Below are 7891 nucleotides of genomic sequence, written 5' to 3'. Positions count from 1 at the left end.
ATTTGTATTGACCATTCATGTATATGAGCGCAATCGATGCGACCACAGTGCAGGTAAAGTTTTTCCATTTCAGCAGTAGAGCCTCTTATTCATCTACCTTCAGCTTGGAGTTGCCGTTGGCCGAGTTGATTCCGTTCAAAAACTCTCAACGAGGCCATGCAAGCAATATGTACTTCCTGCAAATCGGGTCTGCTGTACTAGATGTCCTGAATAGCTGGCCCAGCCTACATAATACACTAAATACTGAATTACAGAGAAATAATAGGGTTGACGGAGACTGCTTAATTAGGCTGGTGGCTGTTCCTCGAGCAATGGAGTGGCGACCGTTTCCATCCATCTACAGTTGTTTGTCCCTATTCAGGCGAACAACAAATATAATAATAGAACTATTATTACACGGTGTAAATAAACACAGCTGGGATGTGTGCTAGAGTTCTATAAAAGAATTAAATATACTAACTATAATAAGTGATATACCGAGTATTCTCGAAACAGCTCTTGTACAATGTACAACAAAAAAAAAAATACGAGACAAGAACTTGTGCTCGTTTTAGCGGTTCGCATACTATCTAGCGCTACCCACGCGACAACTCGTAAGCGGACGTCATAGAAATTGGCTGGATATGAATACTTAAAATCGTAGGACATACGCTAGCACATACGTAAGACATATCCTAATTATTAATAATTTAAATTGTCGGAACTACTCTCGAAATCCTATTAGTATAGTGAAACGAATCAATAATTAGCTGGTCGTATGTTTTATCTTAAGCACAGGAGCGCTTCTGCGGAAGCACCATCTTTACAGATGTAGTGATAAAATAACCCCGCTTACCTGGTTTCGGTAGCTAGAAAGGTGGGCGAGTCAATTCCGTATCTCAGTGGATGGAGATTCGCACCCGAAAGCAATTATTATTTTTGCATGTGTTGATAAAACTATTAACAAATACTTTTCTTTCATTGAAAAAAATCTGCTCTTTCTTTGGCGGGAACTAGGAATCGATTACCGCTACTATCGACTGTTTATTTACTCTTACCCCGCACCCTTGGGTTTTGCTTGCTGTTTTACCTGCTGTGATTATCACAGCCTTTGTTATACGAAGGTACGAGGTATTTGATAGTCACACGTCCTGACGTCGACAGAACTCTGGCCCTCAAGACTGGATAAATTCTACATGGTTATATTTAATAAACAGTACAATAACTGATTACCCCTTGTGAATGAATTATAGCTTCTCTTTCTTTTAGAAGCTTCTATGCCAATAATTAGAGCTGAACAGAGAGCACATTTCACTGGCCATTTTAAGACACATCGTTTTTGTTACTTGTCCAAAACAAACGTAAAATACGAACCTAGATTCGATAACGTTTATCGAAAATTTTATGTTATCACAACAGTCCCCTTTCGAAACAACATCATCTAAATACAAAGAGAACCAAACGACACCAATAAGAAATGCCACGAGTGTTTTTTTACAAGCAAAAAAGACACGAAGATCGTTACCGTCTAAACCTTACGCTCTTTTAGCTTGAACAAATCACATATTAACTGGACAGTATAATCAAGGGTCGTAACAGTCAGCCTAGATAGGACTAGACCAACCATGCGTTTAGGTCTACTATGGCCGTGAACGCTTCATCCGGTGTTCGATATATGTAGACGCCCGAACGCATAATGGCAAGCTACACATAAACAAGCTATTCTACGTATGTCCGCAGCCTAAGTTTGTTCGGGCCTGTTTAGTTAACTATCGAATTGATCGTAGTTGGAAATCCTTGAACATGGACTTTGATAGCCGATCGGCTCATAAATTAATCATATATCCTGTTCGTTCATCTTTTCAAAGTACTACTCAATCTTATCATGCACTTTTACTCAGTGGGATGCTATGCTTCAGGTGCTTGGGTAAACACTTATTAGCAGGGTCGAAATCGCGCAGCGCCATCTGTCTCTGTGTCGAAGGAGTGCCTGCTGCTTTACATTCTTCTTGTCTATAACTAGGCCTGGTAGGCTACAACGCGTCTACGACCAGTCACGCAAAGCAGTGAGGTCACATAACGTCCTGCATAATACGGCTGGTGGCAAACCTGCCAGAGCTTCTATCTTGTTGAACGTGGAAAACAAATGAAGAAAACGAGAGAACCCGGTGCCGCCACCAACAGATTTTTAAGATTGTGGACCAAATTACCTTATATCCATGCGCGAATTTCAGAGTGAAATTTTGGAAAAAGGAGAATAGCAAGTGAAAGATTTAGAGTTGAAAGAATTGAATTAGAAAGAAATTTAGAAGAAATCTTTTTTCTTTGCCAATATTATCTCACACTCAGGAGTGCTTTGTCTTTTAATTAGATAATCTATGGTTTAAATTGATAGGTTAATTACTTAAAACGTATTTTTTTATGTTTACAACATAGAAAGTTTTCTAAAAAGATAGTTAAGTATGAAAAGAAACTTTTTTCATTTGTTTTCTCTTGTTATCTGGAACTTTCTGTTCTGGAGTAAGTTATTATTCCGATGGCGACATTTTCCGCTGCTGTAAAAGTATGGATTACGAAAATCTATGAGGAATCTCGAAAGACAACTTTGATATCAATGGGAGACTTTCAAAAGAGTTGTCGGTTTGGAAAAAAAACATCGATTTGTCAGAGCAATATCTGAGAAGTATGGTGCATAACGTAGAGTAGACAGTTTCGCCACCATGATTCCTATGGTGTGAAATCGAACATTGTTGACAATCATGAACGGTTTACCTCTATTCAATTAACTGCTTGGTGCGAAGTCCATATCTCATCGACAGCACACCTCAGCCATAATTGATGAAAACTGAAGCTCAGGAGGCTGTCCTGGATAAGACCAACGGTGGATTATCATTTTGCTCTGTCGATTCAGTTGCATCGACCACTTATGTTATCGTCTACGATTATCGTAGAAAATGTATTTTTTTTCCATAAAAAGTCAACATTCGCTTCAATTGGTCACTGTTTTAACACGAGAACAGAACAAGAAAGCGTTTCTGTGACTCTAGCTTTAATCCATGCTTAAAGCATGCGGCATACACTTCTCGAATTTTTTTATCTCAGTAAGTTGACCGAGGTAAATAAAGATGCTATTTTAGCATATGCTGCACCTCAATCGTGCACTTGAGAATAGGTAAGTTTCCACCACAGGCTTCGGATCTTTCCTATCCACTTTTGCAGAGACATTTATTTTTGTCTTAAAAATGTCCGTCCGGGAATATTCGCAGCTAACGTCCCACGATGTATTTACCAAGTAGAATCTTTAATGAACGTGAGATTTATACGGCAAGCTGTTTTTACTTCTGGACTTCCAAAACTGAAATCACTCTTAAATCACTGAAATTTTTCACTTTTTTCTGGGCTAGAATTTCCCTGCTAAAGATCCGAATGAGAGTATCCGAGTGGATGGCGTTAAGGGCCCATGTGCATCATGAATTAAAAAAAAAAAAGTGCTATGGAAGGTCACGCCGCTATAAAATAGTACTATCTCTACGATTATTGTTTGTGACATCTCATACTGAACGCCCTTATATTTGCTACCGTTTCAAAAATATAAGATGCGGATTTTCAAAGCGTCTATGCAAAACTCACTTTGGTATGGACAACCAGATTTCTGTAATTGTAATACAATTAAACGATTTTCACTTAAGAACACAACGGTACATATTGTTTTAGCAGCATCACTTGCAGTCCATTTTGGTTCTGATTAATACTTATGCCGGTTGTCACAAGCTCGTAGAAAAACATTTCCCGTTCGACGCGCTTTTTTTACAACCACGTAACCTTTTTGCCGTCAAATGCAGAGTCGGCCTGTTTCTGCGCTTTGACTTATTCACAATCTCCACAAAACAGGCCCTTAGTAATTCGAATTTAAAGGATGACCAGCTCTTTTCCTACTCATCATGAATAGTCTACACTATCTCGCATGGAATACGTAGGTAGTCTAGAAATGCGGCACACACTTCATATGTTTGCTTTCGCCAATTCCTCTCGAAAACCAGTAGTGTGTATACATCGTTGACAATCGTTGTTAGCCAGGAAAATTTTAATATGACGGTATTGTTTCAAGCCGGGATAGGCGATCTGTCTGACCCTGACAAGTCTGAAAGACGACGGGCATTTTCTTTTATTTCCTATCATTTACCGAGAATATCTCGCTTGCCATTGTGAGAATGTATTTTTGGTCAATTCGTGTTGACGAAGCATTTTCGCTGAAGTTCGCCGACACGTGTTCGCGGACGTAAGACTATATTTCAATTTTAGGCCAATGAAATATTTGCGGAGTGTGGGCGAAAGTAGGGGGTCCGGGCAAATAACTAGAGAAATCATGGACAAACGGATGCTGCGACGCAGAAAAATCCAGAAGTGCCATCTTGCTGAGTTTCAATATGTCAAGAGAGCTCAAACTGCAGCTGTGCTATAACCTAGAAGGTAGTCTAGTCGTTTCAGAATCTATCAGAGGCCAGCACGGTAAGATCGAGTCCCACATTATGCAGTGAAAGTTTGCTATCTTCCTATACGCAATGCATCATGTGTATTGACGGAAGTAGGTTTCGGACATCATTAGCGAGGCACGCCATTCGGGAAAGTCCCGTGACGGTTCTTCGCTGAGGTGTACGTCAAGCAAGTGTTGTACCAAATATGAGGCGTATGTTAAGGCTGAGAGTAAAAAAAAAATAGTTTTATGATCCAGGCACGGCTGAGACAATACCTAACAGCGGCTTCGGACTTTAAACTCGGAGTAGTGATATTGCGCTATAGGTTGTGCCAAGCGCACAACCAAAGCTTTATGGGGTTAACTTGGCCGGACATTTGCAAGCTCTCATAGAGACCCAGTGGCAAATTTGTTAAATACAGCCGTTTTCAAATAGCCGTCCACACACTCACATTGCATTCCCCATGAAAACCTATAGGTTAATACATGCACTTGTCTTCGTGCCGCTGTATGAAGTTTGTCCTGTAGGTTTCCACTGACCTGGCCATTTAAGTTACATTCTACTTTGTTAGCACAGGGAGGTACGTTTTGGTTTTCAACTTTAAAGTACAAATTGTACCCAGATTGTTAAGTTCTGCCCAAGCAGATGCAATGAGATGTGTGATCTTCTATTCAAGGCCTGCTTCAGGGCTATCTAGAACGAAGTTCAAGGTCAAATCAAATTATCGCAAAACAGTACAATCTAATTCACTAATATCTACGTTTGAATTGAAACTTTCGCTGCTATGTGTATTAATTAATTATTCGAATTAAAATGAAAGTCGCCGGTGGTCCGCATGTCAAAGCACGACTATGTACCGTTACACTAAATAAGCATCGTTAAACGAGATTCTAAGCACTATTCGTTTCACTGTCTTACTCACTCTGTTTAACTTTTCTCCATAGAGGAGCTGCACATAAAGTTTACTCATGTGTATATCAGCATGGCTCGTGGTTCCAGATCTGTTACCCTGTTTTGCCACTTAAATTCACTGAAGACGAGTGATCTATTTGAACTACTACTTGAACACGCGTGCTCCTTTTCACGTAACCAAAACGATCCTGTTTGTTTAAAAACTCTTACAGCTTTATGAAGCATTTACTGTATCGCTGCTGAAATTATCGCCACGTAATGAGGAGCGAATTGACTGAAGGGAAAATGCTTTAAACATTTGATAACCATGATTGCTGTTATTTTACTACTCTATTAAATTTAAGATTTTTTAAAAAAGAATTATAGCAAGTTGATTCACTTTTAAGAAACTCACTCATAAGTGTAAACGTGATTTTAGGGAGTCTTAAATTTGGTTGCGTACAAAAAAATTCATCTCCAAGGTTTCCGTGGTTATGGTCCATTCTATCCGGAACATTCGAAAGATAACAGAGCACTTACAAAATCCCTCCATTCCTATAGACTATGTTATCTATTATGTAGACTATAGACCGATCATGTATTCCTATAGATTATGTATTGTATATGGTTTACTGAAGATTATCGAACCAATATGTAAATATCTAGAAAAAATTATTCGAAAGGGTCTATTTTCCTGTTAAGCTGTGAATTTCTCTATATATAAAGGGAAGGAAAGAAGCTGAAATGACAAGTCTCTTTTTTTTCATCTATTTGACATTTTCACTAAACAAATTAACATAAAAAATTATCTAGGAAAAAAATAGGTACATTCGCATCATTTTACCTCAATAGAACGGCCAAGTGAGAGATTAACTTGATTGAAATAGCTCAAGTCCATAGCTGACAGTATAGCCATTTTGGTCAAATAAACATTTAAACTGTTTTCTTATATCGGATTTATCGATTGAGAGTCGGTATATAACTCCAATACACAAAACATACTGCCATTGTATCTATTGTAACAAATATATAACAAATACTCTTGGACGACTCAAAGGCAATACAGTTATAGATAGACTTAAAGACGCAGTCGTATTTTTATTGCTCTCAAGCTATTAAAGCCGCCTCATCGGTAAGCGTCTCATCGCAGCTAGAGTGCGTAGAGAAGAAGTTCGTGATATTACTAGTATCTTATCTGTTCAGAGAGAAAAAAGGCACAGAAGGACATTTTTACTTCTTGTAAATAGTGCCTTGTAAAGAGAACTTCATCTATACTCTTTTAGTGTTCATACACAAGTAGTAGAACTTTAATACCAATCTTATGCGCAAAACGAACTTGAAAACGCAGATGTGTGCGAAAAACTGTAAAGTAGCTGGCCTAAGTCTTTTTAGCCTTATAACTTGTTAATAGCGAAAGAAAAGGCAAGACAATCGCTTACAACTAGAAAAAGATATTGTAGTCGTTTTCTTGTAAAACAGGATTTCAACCGTATATTTTCAACACCTAAAAATCCCTTAACGCATTATGTGTGCTTTCAATCAATAAATGCTGTTTTCATAAATAACTTAATAATTAGAATCGTTTAGCTGATGTGTCGGTTGAAGGATATATTGCCACACATTTTTTTCGAAATAAATATTAGCTCAACACAATGACCCGGATGTCAACGACTGCCAAGATGGCGGCGTGTAACAATCTTTCATTCAAAGACAGCTGATGCTACAGAGTATGGCCTTTCGGGATCACGATAGAGTTTCATGCAACGCTGCACCCCCTAAGCATCAGCGAGTTCTATTTGATCTTAATAATCAGCCAGTATTTCTCTCTGTGAAAGCTGTGCTATAACTTTCAATGCTGAGTTTGCGCTTGTACAGCTGTATGGTTTGATTTTCGTACCTAGGAATACACCATAGCTATACCCGGTATAGGCCCCTATGTGCGAATGGTTCATCTTTTTAAGATTCGATGTACCTTCTATATTGATGGCTGGCAGAAATAATTTCTAGAACGAGCACGCAATGCAACACGATTGTCTCTGTCGATCGCATACGTTAGTAATATCGTGGAAATTCCTCCATGTTCATATGATGACTGAAGTCTAAAAACATATGAATTGACCTTTTTTGTGTTTGAGAGGAGCTCATACGCATGGAAAGCATAGTCAGATTAAGCCTAACTGGACATATATAATAGAATCGTGTGTAACGTATAAACGGAAAAAAAAGTAATTTTCTCAAGCTACTCGATTCTCTAGTACTAACAGAGCAACAGCTCTGGAGGGATGCGATTTACAATTAAAGCGTATCGGATAATGAACATTATGCTATGCTCCGTTTGTTGCCCCAAAGTTGCATTTGTCAATATACCCAAGGATGTTGATGGTAAGTTGAGATTTAACTCAGCTTAAGATGCTCATCATAACTGGGTCTCATTTGCACGCGGCCGTGCTACTGCCATTTACTCCGAGTCCACTTCACCGTTAGCCCAAAATCTAATCAACTTCCCTAAAAACGCTATTCGTTTACTTGGCGGGAACTCTGTTTCT

The sequence above is a fragment of the Varroa jacobsoni genome, unplaced genomic scaffold (assembly GCF_002532875.2).
Source record: "Varroa jacobsoni isolate VJ856 unplaced genomic scaffold, vjacob_1.0 contig02883, whole genome shotgun sequence".
In the NCBI taxonomy this organism is placed as follows: domain Eukaryota; kingdom Metazoa; phylum Arthropoda; class Arachnida; order Mesostigmata; family Varroidae; genus Varroa; species Varroa jacobsoni.
Note: the sequence above shows the minus strand (reverse complement) of the source record.